The following is a 17320-nucleotide window of genomic DNA, read 5'->3' as shown; positions in this document are numbered from 1 at the left end:
AGAATTGCATTATGCAGCTTTTTAAGCTAAACTGTGAATAGAGAGGTCAGCAATTTGACAGCAGCTATTGAGCAGATGCTATCAGATAAGGCATCAGTTCTATTTATCTATAGTGCTGAATAGAATTGGTCCCACATACTGAATATCCCATAAACTTCTACTGTTAATTTTTAGCTATGAACAATACAAATTGGGTAAATTTTCACAATTTTACATTTACATTTCTTTGTTCATCCATTATAGATATAGAAGTGAATAACAAGAATTTAGATATGATATGCCATACATATCTAAAAAATATATATGGCAGGCTCTACAAATATTAGCACAAAATCAGAAATACATGTATTTGTTATACACAGTAGGTGCAACCAAAATAGCCTGAACACTCTATGCAATGCTCTGCTTAAGGACAATTTTAAAGAATCTGATTGGATTTGTGCCCACTTACTATATAAAGAGTTAAATATCTAAACTGTGTATATGTAAAATTCTGAGCAATATAAGTGCCCCTTGCCATCTGCATATAAGCCTTGGAGTGTACCTAATATGCTCCATCTTGATGGCAAGTGTACAGCCAAGGTATATTAAATCATAGGGAGGATGGCATATCAGTACCTTGGGACCAGACTGCAGGACTAAACAGAACTCCAATGGGGAAAAAAAACCAAAAATCAATGTTTCTCCACCAGGTGAGGACTAGTCTTGGAGCACAGGGGGGTGAACAGTGGGATAAACAGGTTAAACATTATTTTGTATTTATTCTTAACCCCTTAAGGACAGAGCTTCAGAAGCTTGTCTTTCACTTAATGACAACGGCATTTTTTGCATTTTTTGCTATTTGCGTTCAACTGCAATTTGCTTTTTACTTATTCATTGCACCGACACATATTATATACCGTTTTTTAAAGGACAGAAAGGGCTTTAATTGATGTAACACATATATATATAAATGCTTATTTATTATTAAAAAAATACAGAAATATGCAAAAAAATGAATTTTTGTGTGTTTTTTTTACAGTTTTTGCAATAATAATGTGTACATAATTAGTGCAGGTTAAGGAAAGTAATTAAAAATAAATTCATTTAGTTGTTCTGAATTACAGAATATATAATGTGTCTGGGATTTTCAGTTTTTTTTGGTAGTTACAGGTCACAAAGCACAAGGAGTAAAATACACTTTTTATGTGGAGCGATTTTAGAATTTGGTATGTTTGTCTTGTAAGCCTAATAGCCATAAAAGAAAACAAAATTGCCACACAAAAGTATATATTTATATAAAGTAGACACCACAGGCTATTTACCTAAGGTTGTTTTGACACTTTCTATGTAGCCATTTTACCGCCAACCTCTGCTAAATATTGGAGTAAAATTGTGTTTTTTGGGGGTTTTCGCACACAAACTTATAACAAAGAACTTCTCATGTGTATTTTGTAAAGTTGGTGTGTGCTATTCCTGTACACAGTTTTATTATGTGTTCAGTTACTTCTGCTGAGTACAACGGTACCCCCATTGTATGTCTTTGGCACTATTTCGTGAAGCTACAGTGCCATATAGGAGACCTGTCCTTTTCAGTATTCACAGTAGAATTTTGAGAGACGGATTTAATGAGCCTATGCTTCCATTTGGGGTATTATAACAGTTTGACTGTTCAAAAAACCCCCACAAAGGCCTACCATTTGTAAAAGTAGACACCCCAGGGTATGTCATAAGGTGCATATTGTGCCTTAACATGCCCCCATTTTTTTACCATTACATGCCAAAGTATGTGGTAAAAAATAATTTTGTGCATTTTTTACATACGGATTGCATTTTTGCTGGGCATTTTGTATATTTCATATGTGCCACTAAGTTCAAACCCCCCAAATTATGCTCAGCTAAGTCTTCTGAGTAAAAGGACACCCCCATTGTATGTCTATGGCACTATTTCGTGAAGCTACAGCGCCATATAGGAGACCTGTCCTTTTCAGTATTCACAGTAGAATTTTGAGAGACGGATTTAATGAGCCTATGCTTCCATTTGGGGTATTATAACAGTTTGACTGTTCAAAAAAACCCCACAAAGGCCTACCATTTTTAAAAGTAGACACCCCAGGGTATGTCATAAGGTGCATATTGTGCCTTAACATGCCCCCATTTTTTTACCATTACATGCCAAAGTATGTGGTAAAAAATAATTTTGTGCATTTTTTACATACGGATTGCATTTTTGCTGGGCATTTTGTATATTTCATATGTGCCACTAAGCTCAAACCCCCCAAATTATGCTCAGCTAAGTCTTCTGAGTAAAAGGACACCCCCATTGTATGTCTATGGCACTATTTCGTGAAGCTACAGTGCCATATAGGAGACCAAGCCATATCAGTTTTTACCGAACTTTGAATTTTGACGCCGGGCCTAAGTGCAATTTCCAAGCATCTTCGCAGGTTTTAAATTCAAACTACCCCACAAAGGCCTACCATTTCTTAAAGTAGACACCCCAGGGTATTTCAAAAGGCATATTTTGAACCTTAGCGTGGGATCATTTTTCCGCTAGCGTGTACCAGGTGTTGTGGTAATAAGCGTTTTTTTCTGCCTTTTTGACACACAAAGTGAGTTTGCACAGTATATTTTGCAAACCATATGTGTACTACCACTGTATAATACTTCATATGTTGCTCAGCTATGTCTGCTGAGTACAAAAACACCCCCGTATGTACCTTTGCCAGGTATATGTGGACATCGGAGGGGCACATTTGGGACACAGCCCTTCCATTTTTTTTTCCAACTTTCAATTTTTACGCTGTGCCCATGTCCCATTTTAGAGTATTTTACCAGGCTATATAATCCAAATACCCCATAAAGCCATACCATTTCTTAAAGAAGACATCCCAGGGTATTTCAAAAGGCATATTTTGAACCTTAGCGTGGGATCATTTTTCCGCTAGCTTGTACCAGGTGTAGTGGTAATAAGCGTTTTTTCTGCCTTTTTGACACACAAAGTGAGTTTGCACAGTATATTTTGCAAACCTTATGTGTACTACCACTGTATAATACTTCATATGTTGCTCAGCTATGTCTGCTGAGTACAAAAATACCCCCGTATGTACCTTTGCCAGGTATATGTGGACATCGGAGGGGCACATTTGGGACACAGCCATTCCATTTTTTTTCAAACTTTACATTTTTACGCTGTGCCCATGTCCCATTTTAGAGTATTTTACCAGGCTATATAAACCAAATACCCCATAAAGCCATACCATTTCTTAAAGAAGACATCCCAGGGTATTTTAAAAGGCATATTTTGAACCTTAGCGTGGGATCATTTTTCCGCTAGCTTGTACCAGGTGTAGTGGTAATGAGCGTTATTAAATGTATTTTTTTACTTTTTAAAACTTTTTTTACTTTTTAAAACTATTTTTTAAACTTTTGTTTTGCTTATTAATTTTTTTAAAGTTTCCTAAACTTTCGTAAAACTTTTTTTTACAGATTTAACATTTTTCTAAGCTTTTTTTTTACGTTAACCCCTAACTAGCAGTAAGCAGCACTAACAGTAAATTCCCCATTTTCCCATAACTGCAACCCACCCCAGCTAGCAAAATATTTAATTATACAATATTTAAATTAGTTAATTAAATAAATTTAACCCCTCAGGGTTAAAAAATAAATAAAAGTTAATCGTCAGGGGTTAAAAAAAAATTAGATCACAGTATAATACTGTGATCTGTATTTTGATCACTGTAGGCAGTGATCGACTGGCAGGGAAGGGGTTAATTTTTATTTGGACTGGGTAAAGGGTTTATTTTTTTACATTTTTTACTTAAACGTTATTAAAACTTTTTTTTAACTTCATTTTTTAACTTTTTAAAGCTTATTTTTAAACTTTTTTTAACGTTAACCCCTAGTTAGCCTAATACTAAATCCCCCAATTCCCCACTAACTTCCACCCTCCCCAGCTAGCTAAATTTATAACTTTAAAATTTTTTAATTAATTAATAAAATAAATTTAACCCCTGAGGGTTAAAAAAAATAATAATTAACCCTCAGGGGTTAAAAAAAAAATCAGATCATAGTAAAATGTAATCCCTGCCAATTGATCACTGTAGTCAGTGATCAATTGGCAGGGAAGGGGTTAATTTTATATTAAAATGGGTAAAGGGGGGGTAAAGGGGGGTGGGATTTTAATTTAACTTTATTGTTTTGTCACCAGGGGGCAGGATCACTGAAGATCCGGCTCCCTGCACTTCACACAGAACCAGGAAGTGCAGGGAGGCGGAGGTGCAGGGCCGCCATCAGGGGGTGACAACCGTGACGGTTGTCACGGGCCCGGCGGTCCTGGGGGGCCCGGACTGCTTTGGCAGTCCAGGGCCCCACAATTACTTAATGCACATATATATAGCATTCATCGCTATATATGTGCAGCCGCGGGCCCCCCGGCTCCCTATACTTGCAGAGGGGGCCCAGCGGCCTGCAGAAGCACTTTCCAGCATTTCACTCGCTCTAACTCCCGTGAGACTGCGGCCGTTAGAGCGTTGCCATGGCAACGCTCCGCGCGGCGCGCACACCACATCTCGCGGGAGTGAGAGCAGGAAATTCTGTAAAGTCCTCCTGCAGGCCGCTGGGCCCCCTCTGCAAGTATAGGGAGCCGGGGAGCCCGCAATTCCACCTGACCGGACCACCAGGGATCAAAGGATCTTCCCCCCTCCCTGAACCAGGTAAGAAACAGGGAGGGGGGAATAACAAAAATACATTTAAATTACTATTACTACATTTACATGCATACACGACTAAACACATACACACACTGCATTCATTACACTGACACACACACTGCATCCACTGCACTGACACTCACTGCACTAACACACTGCACTCACACACACACTGCATCCACTGCATTCACACTGCATTCACTACACTGACACACACTGCACTAACACACACACACTGCATCCACTGCACTGACACACACACTGCATCCACTGCACTGACACACACACACTGCATCCACTGCACTGACACACACACTGCATTCACTACACTGACACACACACACTGCATTCACTACACTGACACACACTGCACTAACACACACACACTGCATCCACTGCACTGACACACACACACTGCATCCACTGCACTGACACACACTGCACTAACACACACACACTGCATCCACTGCACTGACACACACACTGCATCCACTGCACTGACACACACACTGCATCCACTGCACTGACACACACACTGCATCCACTGCACTGACACACACACTGCATCCACTGCACTGACACACACACTGCATTCACTACACTGACACACACTGCACTGACACACACACTGCATTCACTACACTGACACACACTCTGCCTTCATTGCACTGACACACACTGCATTCATTACACTGACAGACACACTGCATCCATTACACTGACACACACTGCATTCACTACACTGACACACACACTGCATTCACTACACTGACACACACACTGCATTCACTACACTGACACACACTCTGCCTTCATTGCACTGACACACACTGCATTCATTACACTGACAGACACACTGCATCCATTACACTGACACACACTGCATTCACTACACTGACACACACTCTGCCTTCATTGCACTGACACACACACTACATTCACTACACTGACACACACACTGCATTCACTGCACTGACACACACTGCACTAACACACACACACTGCATCCACTGCACTGACACACACACTGCATTCACTACACTGACACACACTGCATTCACTACACTGACACACACTGCATTCACTACACTGACACACACTCTGCATTCACTGCACTAACACTGACTGCACTAACACACACTGCATTCACTGCACTAACATACACACTGTATCCACTGCACTAACACACACTCTGCATTCACTACACTAACACACACTCTTCATCCACTACACTAACACACATACTGCATTCATTGAGGGGGAGGCAGGCCGGCCGGGCAGGGAGGGAGGGAGGGCCAAACTTTGTGCTTTGTCAGGGGCCCCAAAATTTCTGGTGGCGGCCCTGCGGAGGTGAGTATAGAGAGCACATGTGCCCGCTCTGGCATGCTGTCAGAGCGGGCACATGTACTCTGACAGCCCGATCCGGTGCTCCCGGTCTGCCTCTAATGCAGAGGCAGACCGGAGCACCATTAACCCCACGATCGCCGCGATTGCGGCGATCTGGGGTTAATTTTAACGGGTGACGGACGAGGTCCGTCACTCGTCGTTAAGGCAATCCCCAGAGTGACGGACCTCGTCCGTCACTCGTCGTTAAGGGGTTAAGCATAATTTAGCGTGTTTACATGGGATTGGGAGAGAAGGAGTTAGTTTTGAATAGAACATTGTGTTCATCATCATTAATGAGTCTTACCTTTGCCATCTCAATAAAATGCTGCATACATCTCGTGTATTTATTTCTTCCATAAATATTGCTTAGAAAAGAAGCAGAAGGCAGCTGTGAATTTGCAGCTTTGCAATGGCCTCTTTGGTAAGATCTTCTAGATCAAAGCTTTAGCCAGCTCTTTTCACCTTCTTCATGAAGAACAGGGACATTCTGGGGGGAATATCTGGATATGACTCTAAGAATTATTGCATGTGGTTTATAAACATTGTAATTTGATGAGTTGCAGCTGTTAGAACTGTTGCTATAATTTATATTAGCGCCAGTAAATGAATAATAAAAACCAACAGAATCAAGTAAAGTTCATATGAACACTCCTTTCCTTTTCACTCCACACTTAAACTTATTTTAATGAATTAAAACAGTCAATATAAACTTCTCTTGGATATAATTATATAAAAAAAAAAGTATAATTTCAATATAATTGTGGAGGCTAAGATTATAATAATGACAATAATGAATGTCCCCATGCACAGCACAAAATACAAGCTGACTTGTTTCAAGAGCTGCATGATGAGACAATGACGGACCACTAACGCTTTGGCAGAAAAGTAAAAAAAAAAAAAAACAAGACATAACATTAGGTTATTTATAAATTCATGGATTTTTTGTGAATTTTAAGTAAATTTCACATGTTTGAGAGCTATGTTTTTATATAATAGCTATGTTTGCCTAAAATGTTAAAGGACCACTAAAGTCACCCAGACCACTTAATCTCAATGAAGTAGTCTGGTTGCAGTGCCTTCCTGACACTCCCCAGTTGCATGATATATTTATATATACATCCTGAGAGGTGACAGATGCTCTTTAACGTCTTCACTACAAGACTTGTGTATACAGCGGTGGCACTAATGTAGAGAGTGCCAAGGTGCAAGAAAAGATAGATCCTCATCTGTCAGACAATGCGATGCCAGCTGAGGATCTACCTTTTGCCCATTCTTGCAGGGTTGTATCTGCAAGCAGTGTTTGCGCGTTTGAATATATGCATGTTTTTGTATAGCGTATGTGTGTGCATATAGGGGTGTATTTGTATGTACTGTTGCTATTGGAATTTAGTGGTGTTCTTGTGTGTAGTGTTTGTGTTTGAATGCAGGGGTGTGTTTGTATGTAGTGTTGAAATGGTGGAAACCGCACTAACCAGGCTGCTAAGGTGCACCGGATCCGAGGAAGACCAAACTCCACATTAAGTATATGAAATAAAGTAGTGATCCAGGCACTCAAGGTGCCAGAAAAGCAGATTTATTGGAGCAAACAAACAGCAACGTTTTGACCCGACAGGGTCTTTGTCAAGCTACCACATTAGTGCAACAATGTTCATTAAATATAGTGCCTAATTAACAAGGACGTTTTAAAATTAAGTAACAACATCCAGATAATTAAAAACAAATAAAGTGTCCAATAAAAGTATTCACTTTTTATCAGTATTGGAGTATTTCTAAACTTTCTTATTATTGTTTTAAGAAGGCTTTTTAAATTCATTATGTTTTGGTGAGGGAATATCTTTTTGGCGCAATTGTAATGCAGGGTGGGCCAAAATTCAGAGTAGGATTGGACAGGTAAATAATTTATTTATTAGTACACTTTTTTGTAAAAATAAAAATAAAAAGTAGTGAAATTTTATTTCCAGAATGGCAGGTCCTTTGTTTTGACACAAATAGCTTACTACCTGTTTTTGCAAGAAACGTGGTTTCAATAGGATAAAGCTACTGCCCATACAGCCAGGGCAACAGTGGACCTCTTGAGCCAACTGTTTGGCAAGCAGATACTTTCCCAGATTAATTGACCTCCAAGCCGGGAGGGGGCTGCAGGGAGCTAAACATTTTAGGCACTTGTAAAGTAGCGCCGGCTTTGCTATCAGAAAAATCATTGAAAACAAAATTTGTTTGCAATTAACACATTTCATTTGCAAAGGTTCTAATCGTGTACACATGGGTGCAGGCCCTTGAAATCGTGTGTATACACAATTGCCAACATGAAGTTAAGCTAAGGTTGTTCGGTTGGCATAGTGTTCCTTTAAAGTGTTTAGTACCGCCATACAATTTCAGACCATATATCAAAGATTATATGTCTGGAAGAACTATACACCCAAAATTGTACAGTTTCACCTTTAATACCCACAAACATTAGCTGAGCCTGAATGGGTCAAGAGATCTGATTTTAACATCGACAATAGAAGGTTTATAGAAGCTACTTGTGTGTAAACCAAACAGCCAATCAAACTGTTCCAAAAATTCCACCATGTTCCTTTACAATGCCCCACCCATATGATCTGCCATATTAACTAACACCGGTGCTGCACACAGTGTGTGTTTACATTAAAAAGACTGCAGGGACATGCTATAGACACCAGAACCACTACATTAAGCTGCAGTGGTTCTGGGGACTATAGTGTCCCTTTAATGTGAGGTAAATTAGAGATTAGTGTCACTAATAATATACTAGATTGCCTATTTACAACCAGATGAGGATGAGGATGGACTCTGGCTGCAGTCTGGCTTTACTGGACTGATGTAGAATAGGCACTCTGGCTACTGTTTGTAACTGTGGTCACAAAAATAAATGTTCTGGGAGAACGGGAAGCAGCTCCATTTTTTGGGGTCCTTTACACAGCTCAAGGTATGGGCCCCAGGGCCTGACGGTGAATATGCCCATAAGGCCCACCCAGGGCCGGACTGGGAACTAAAATAAGCCCTGGAAAAAAATCTATACCAGCCCAATAATGCGTTGCGCCAGCATAGTGTGCTGATATAGAGGGTGAAAAAAATAACTTGAGATTGAAAACTCTTACTCCAACGAAGGAACGCATATAGGGCTTCAAAATAAACAAAAGAGCGCCTTTATTTTAAGTAGACGTACATTTGCATGTAATCAATGTTTCAGTACAACTACTTTGGCCTATTAAGGACATTTTAGTAATGGTACTGAAATGCTGAATGTCTGCAGTTACACAACTAAAAAAATTAAGTGATCTGGTTAATTTTGAAGTTCTATGGGTGCGTTCTTCACTTTGAATATGTTATTGTGCATGAGTATGCAACTAGCAACAAGACAGGGCCAATACGTGCTCATATATATTAATGACATTTATGTGTGTATTATGCATCTATAAATGTATATTACTATATGTGTAAATGTTATAGGCATAATTATATGTTACTAATACACACATCAATATACATGCATATATATATTGTGACAAAAGTACTCCTTTCCCTTGGTACCTTGTCCTGGGATTGGGGTGTTACACACAGTCTTTTCAGGCTTTAGAGACACTTCACACGCTGGATGAGGTAAAAGGACTTGCTCTTTTATTGTGGCTCCAAAATAAATGCACAGTAAGGTATAAAGGTAACAAAAATATACAAAACAAAAGCCTTGCTCTTCTGAGCACTAACTAAACAAAATAATCAGCTAACTGGGTTGGATGGCTTGTCCATTTCCCAACATAAACAACCTTACTGTTTCAGGTTTTCAGCTCTCTGTTTCCATTCACAGAAACCAAACACAATCTCTCTCCTTCCTTGGCAGGGGAGTACTTAATAGCACTGGTAATTGACAATCCTTTTCAGGTGAGTTAAATTAGGATTCAAACTCTGGAACTGGACTTCTCACCTGTAGGTTACAAGCAACTTCCAAAATGTGGAGTGGAGCACTGGCCCACCCTACTCTCCAAGTACTCCACCCCAGGGCCCAAATATACACATATTTCAAGTGCAACATTCATTATAACATAACACATTTCCCTGGGGCTAATTACACAAAGTAGGATCCTTGCAAAATCTGGGGAGGTATATAGATTCCCTCCAGCACAATTCCTTGCTTTCGGTCACACATCCTCCCCCCCAGCTCAGACCTATTGGGTCGAGCGACCATGGACATTAGCGAGTGCATCCGCGAAAGACCATCTGCATTTCCCTGTTTACTTCCAGCCCTATGCTCTATGGAGAAATTATAGGGTTGCAAGCTAAGGAACCAGCGGGTTACTCTACTATTTTTCTCCCTGTTTTGGCTCATCCAAGTAAGGGGTGCATGGTCTGTCACTAGTCTGAATTTTCGTCCCAAGAGATAGTATTTAAGTGTGTCTACTGCCCACTTTATAGCCAGACACTCCTTCTCAACAATGGATTAGTTTCTTTCTTGGGGATTAAGCTTCCTGCTTAAATATAATATGGGGTGCTCCTCACCCTGAATTTCCTGAGAGAGAACAGCACCTAGTCCTACATCAGATGCATCTGTCTGTAAAATAAATTCTTTAGAAAAATCAGGTGTTACCAACACTGGTTGGGCACAAATGGCTTCTTTAAGCTTTCTGAATGCTTGTTCAGTCTCTGGGGACCATTTTACCACTACTGGAGCATTAGCTTTAGTAAGGTCAGTTAATGGGCTTCCAATTGTAGCAAAATTGGATATAAATCTCCTGTAATAGCCAATGAGGCCAAGAAATGTTCTCACCTGTTTCTTAGTCAGTGGTCTCGGCCAATTTCGTATGGCTTCAATTTTAGCAACTTGGGGTTTCACTAGTCCCCTACCAATAGAGTAGCCCAAATATTTTGCTTCCTCTAGGCCAATTGTACACTTATTGGGGTTAGCAGTTAAGCCAGCATTTTGTATTGAGTTAAGGACAGCCTGTACTTTTGGAAGGTGAGATTCCCAATCCTCACTGTGTACTACAACATCATCCAAGTATGCAGCTGCATAGCGCACATGCGGCTTTAGTATTCTGTCCATCATTCTTTGGAATGTGGCAGGGGCACCATGCAAGCCGAAAGGCAAAACTTTGTACTGAAATAGGCCATCAGGAGTAGAAAATGCGGTCTTTTCTTTTGCTCGCTCTGTGAGTGGTACTTGCCAATAACCTTTGGTTAAATCTAGTGTAGTGAGGTACCGAGCGCTCCCAAGTCGTTCTACTAGCTCATCAACTCTAGGCATGGGGTATGCATCAAACTTAGAAATAGCATTCAGTTTGCGATAATCATTACAAAACCGTACTGTATTATCAGGCTTTGGTACCACCAGAATTGGACTGCTCCAGTCACTTTGTGACTCCTCAATGACTCCAAGATCTAACATTTTCTTAACCTCTGCTCTGATAGCTTCTCTGCGAGCCTCGGGTATTCTGTATGGTTTGAGATTGACCCTTTTTCCTGGTTCTGTCAAAATGTCATGTTTAATCACACTAGTCCTTCCTGGGACTTTATTTAATCTAATAAACTCCTTAACTTCCCTTGTCTGGTGTATTGACAGGGTCTCTGAGATATTTACTTCGGGGTCAATATTACACTTATCAGGGAAGGTTGAAGCCTCTGTAGTAACCAGAACTTCCCTTTCTTTCCATGGTTTTAGCAAATTGACATGGTATATTTGCACTTCCTTTCTTCTACCTGGTTGCCTTACTTTATGCCAAGTTGCCAGGAATTTGTTCTCTACTGTGGGAACCAGGACTAATACTCTGTCTCCTGGTTGAAATACTCGAATTCTAGCATTCTTATTATAGCTATTCTGCTGATTTTGTTGAGCCTTTTGCATGTGTTCTCTGACTATTGGCATAATGGCTTCAATACGTTCCTGCATCTGAGTTATGTGTTCTATTACACTGCGATGTGGGTTTGCTTCTTGTTCCCAAGTTTCCTTTGCTATGTCAAGTAATCCCCTGGGGTGTCTGCCATACAATAATTCAAAAGGTGAGAAACCCGTGGAAGCTTGGGGTACTTCTCTAATGGCAAACATTAAATAGGGCAATAGAAAGTCCCAGTTTTTCCCATCTTTATCAGTTACTTTGCGCAGCATAGCCTTTAACGTTTTATTAAATCGCTCAACCAAACCATCGGTTTGTGGGTGATAAACAGAGGTTTTGAGGTGTCTAATGTGAAGGAGCTTGCAGAGTTCCTTAGTAACCTTGGACATGAATGAAGTACCCTGATCTGATAGGATCTCCTTGGGAATCCCAACCCGGCTAAACATCATCATTAACTCTTTAGCAATGGACTTTGCTGAGGTTGTGCGCATAGGTATTGCCTCAGGGTAACGGGTAGCATAGTCTAGTGTAGCGGAGAGCCGATCTTGCACAGCTATTCTCCACTAGAGATTCCAGTGAGGCTCAGGAACAAGGTGATGTTAAGTCCATAGGCAAGGTTTCCAGCAGGTAAAGTAATACAGCAGTATCCCCATCGCAATCCCAATAACTGGACGACACACAGTTTCAGGAGTAGACTGACAAGCTTTATTCCACAGTTCCTTATAAAGCCCTCTCCCATGCAAGGGAGGAGGTTCTATCACTTAAGACATTATCCAATCTCTAAGTAGTAACCTCCCACAGATCTCCTCCCCTCCTCTAGCATCATAATCCCCTTATTGTGTACACAGTTTTCCCCGAGTTTTGGATGTACCCTAAATACTTGGGGTACATCCACAAATCCAACATCCCCAGATAGCTCTATTCTGGGGGACCAACATACTTAAAAATTAGCCCAGTCGGATGAATGGTTCGTGAGATATGGGGTTCCAAAGATTTGACCGACCGCATGGGTAAAGTATCCGAAAACAGTTCCATGCATTTTGGCCCTGCGGTCGGTCACAAACAAGGGAATGAAAACAGGCGAATTGCCTGTGTTATAGAGCCTGGAGAGGGTTTGAATGAATTCCCTTGTTTATGGGGCTCTTTCTACCGAACGGCGGGTCATTCGGTAGTTTCCATACGAATTTCTGGAAGTATGGAGGTCTCAGCGGTGTTTGCCTAGTCAAGTGTCCGATTTTAGTTCCAGACACTCGACGGCAAAACACCGCTGTTCGGTAGTTTAAGATGGCCGCCGCCACGTGTTTGTTTCCCGAATGGCGGCCACCCAGAGGACAAAGACCACACTGCACTGATTGCCAATTACCTGTTTGCAACATTGTTGCAAACGGTAATTGGAGGCACACTCATTCCTGGGTGGTCTGGTTGTTCGGTAGTTTCATTCCCTTGTTTTATTTGAATGATTCTACCGAACAACTAGAGGAATACAATTCTTTACATACATTTAACTGTCATTATACCCGGATACCATGCTTTCTATACATGTACATACACATTAAACCAGCCATATGACCAAATACACTTATTCTCATACATGTCGTGGGACAGCCCGGTACCAATCCGCTACACTGCTCCCCCTTGCCCACAAGCCGGCATACACAGTCTGATCCAACACGGATCGGCTTGGGGATGTCCGGGGGCTCACGGATCATTTCTCTAAGTCAGTTTGTCTTGACAACCCGTCAGCATTTCCATTCTGCTTACCCGGCCGGTACTGGATATTAAAGTCAAAAGGCTGTAGCGCCAAACTCCAGCGCAGCAGCCTGGCGTTGTCTCCAGCCACCCGGTTCAGCCAGACTAACGGGTTGTGATCCGTGAGCAAGGAAAAGGGCTGTCCATATAAATAGGGTTGTAGCTTCTTTAGGGCCCACACCACAGCCAGGCATTCCTTTTCGATGGCGGCGTAGCTTACTTCTCGAGGTAACAGTTTGCGACTGATGTAAGCCACTGGATGTTCCCCGCCATCGGCCCCGACTTGACTCAGTACTGCCCCCAATCCAAACATAGAAGCGTCGGTGTGAACAAGAAAACGTTTAGTTGGATTGGGAGCTGCCAAGACAGGGGCATTTATCAGTGCATTTTTCAATTGTTGGAATGCCTGCTCACACTCCGGGGTCCAGTTTACTTGGCGGGGAAGGTTCTTACGGGTCAGGTCAGTGAGGGGTTTGGCCAGGGCGCTATAATTGGGAACAAACTTCCGGTAATACCCTGCTGTCCCTAGAAACGCTAAAACCTGGGTCTTAGTCCTAGGGGTGGGCCACTGGGCTACAGCCTCTACTTTGGCGGGTTCGGGTTTTTGTTTACCGCACCCTACTCTATGTCCCAGGTATTGTACCTCAGCCATGCCGATACTACACTTGGCCGGCTTCAAGGTCAGACCTGCTTCCCTTATCCTATCTAGTACAGCTCCGATGTGAGCTAAGTGTTCCTGCCACGTATTGCTAAAAATAGCAATATCGTCCAGGTAGGCACATGTATAGTCCTGGAATCCATCTAGGAGTCGATCCACCATCCTTTGGAAGGTGGCTGGGGCGTTTTTCATCCCAAATGGCATGACCTTAAACTGGTACAAGCCAAATGGGATGACAAAGGCCGACTTCGGGATGGCGTCTGGGGCCAGGGGGATTTGCCAATACCCTTTACACAAGTCAATAGTGGTGAGGTATTGGCCCCTGGCCATTCTGTCCAGTAACTCGTCTATCCGGGGCATCGGATAGGCGTCAGATACAGTCTTCTTGTTCAATCTCCTATAGTCCACGCAGAAGCGGGTCGTACCGTCTCGCTTTGGTACGAGGACTACAGGAGATGCCCAAGGACTGTCTGAGGGTTCAATCACCCCCAGTTGGAGCATTTCGTCGATCTCCTTACGCATGTTTGCCCGTACCGCTTCTGGAATGCGGTATGGCGTCTGGCGCATGGGTAGTTGCCCTGGGGTCTCGACCCGGTGAGTTGCCAGAGGCGTGTATCCAGGTACATTAGAGAACGTGTCGCGTTTCTCTTCCAATAGTTGCTGTACCTCGATCCGCTCCTGTGGGCTCAGCCGATCTCCCAGCGTAACCTCCCCTAAATCTCCGGACAGCTGCCCATCCCCCAGCAAATCGGGGAGGGGTAAGCTGTCAAACTCTTCCGTGTTAGGGGCACAGATGGCGGTTACCTCCTCAGTACGCTCGTGGTAGGGCTTCAGCATGTTCACATGGAGCATGCGTCGCCCCCAGTCCCTGTGCAGGGGCCGATAATATAGGTGGTATCGCATCTTTGCTCCACCACCTTATATGGGCCCTGCCAGGCGGCCTGTAACTTATCATGTCGGACAGGTTTTAAAATTAGTACCTTCTGCCCGACCTGAAAGCTACGGTCCCTGGCTCCCTGATCATACCATGTACGCTGGCGGGTCTGGGCCTCCTGAAGGTTTTCCCGTACCGTCTTGGTCAACGCTTCTAGGCGGTCCCGAAAGGCCAACACATATGGTAGGATGGGAGTGCCATCTGTGCGCCGGTCTCCCTCCCAATGCTCTCTAATAAGATCCAATGGGCCTCGGACCCTCCTTCCAAACAATAATTCAAACGGGGAGAACCCTGTGGATTCCTGCGGCACCTCCCGGTATGCAAATAGGAGGTGCGGCAGGAATCGTTCCCAGTCCTTGTGGGTCTCTGCGAAGGTTCGGAGCATCTGCTTCAAGGTACCATTGAATCGTTCGCAGAGCCCGTTCGTCTGGGGGTGGTAAGGGGCTCTGATTATAGGCTTAATGCCACAGATCCTCCAGAGGTGTTGGGTGAATTCTGCGGTAAACTGGGTACCCTGATCCGAGATAATCTCCCTGGGTAATCCCATCCGGGAGAATATCCGCATGAGGGCATCCGCGACCGTCTCAGCGTGGATGTTGGTCAGAGCCACTGCTTCTGGATACCTGGTGGCATAATCTACGACCGTTAAAATATACAGTTTTCCTGACGGGCTAACTTTATTGAGGGGGCCTATCAGATCCACCGCTATTCGGCTAAAAGGTTCCTCTATTATGGGTAAGGGGTGAAGTTTAGCCTTCCTGCGATCCCCCCTTTTTCCCACTCTCTGGCAGGTATCGCAAGTCGTGCAATATCTGCGTACTTCCTGGCTAATCCCTGGCCAGAAGAAACTCTGGGTTAGTCTGTACCTGGTGCGACTAACCCCAAGATGTCCGGATAGCGGAATATCATGCGCTATCCGGAGTAATTCAGCCCGGTACCGCTGTGGTACCACTAATTGTCTCCTTGCTATCGGGTCTAACCCCGTAATCTGTTTGGTTGTTTCCCTGTATAAAAGTTGTTTATCCCAGATAAACTTCTCTCCCTCCGCCCCGGGGGAACCCGTGCCAACCTTGTCCCTATACACCTGAAGCGTGGGGTCTGTTGCGACTTCAGCTACAAATTCATTAGGTGGAGCCCAGGGGACACATTCTAGAGGGGGGGTAGGGTTGCTTACCTGGACCTCCGGCAGTGTGTTGTGGTCCTGGGTGCGGGCCTGTTGTCGGGTGACTACAGGGTTGACCTCTCCTGTGGTGGGTGACTGGGGCTCAAAAGCAGAAGTGAGCCTCCCCAGATCGTTCCCCAATAAAACCTCCGCCGGTAAATGTGGCATCAACCCCACCTCCACTTCCCCTGCCCCCGCTCCCCAATGTAAATGTACCCTTGCTGTAGGTAGCCGGTACACTGCTCCCCCAGCTACCCGGACGGCAACAGTTTTGTTCAGTTTTGCCTGATCTGAAATCAGGTGGCTCTGTACCAAAGTGATGGTGGCTCCCGAATCTCGTAATCCCCGGACTGCTGTACCATTCAGATATACCGTCTGTCGATGGTGCCGTAGATTATCCACATTGGCCTGGACCGGATCTGCCTCGTGCAGTACCTCCCATTGTTCCACAGTAGTAATGGGGACTGCGGAACCATATGGGGTGGTGACTAGGTCCTGGTAGTGGTGGGCTGCGGCCGCCCTGGGTGGAGGTGGGCCTGGACGAATCCAGGTGGAACGGTCCCGTAGCTGTGGGCATTCCCTTTTATAATGTCCCCACTTCTGGCAGTGATGACAGGGGCCAGCGGTGGGTTGTCGGAACCGGGGCTGTGCAGCGGGTGGTGGAGGTGGTGGTAGCGGTCTCGGTGGAGCTGGGGTGTAGTTGTTTCCCCCGAATGTTTTAAAGGTTGCTTTTGGAGCTGCAGGTTTTTGTGACCTGCGTGCATCCAGGTAGTCATCCGCTTTCCTAGCCGCCTCGGTAAGGGAAGTAGGGTTTCTGTCCCTTACCCATTCCTGGACCTCATTGGTTACTCCCTCATAGAACTGCTCCATCAGCAACATTTGTATTACATC

Source organism: Pelobates fuscus, chromosome 4 (assembly GCF_036172605.1).
Source record: "Pelobates fuscus isolate aPelFus1 chromosome 4, aPelFus1.pri, whole genome shotgun sequence".
Lineage (NCBI taxonomy): Eukaryota > Metazoa > Chordata > Amphibia > Anura > Pelobatidae > Pelobates > Pelobates fuscus.
This window is presented reverse-complemented; position numbering follows the sequence as displayed.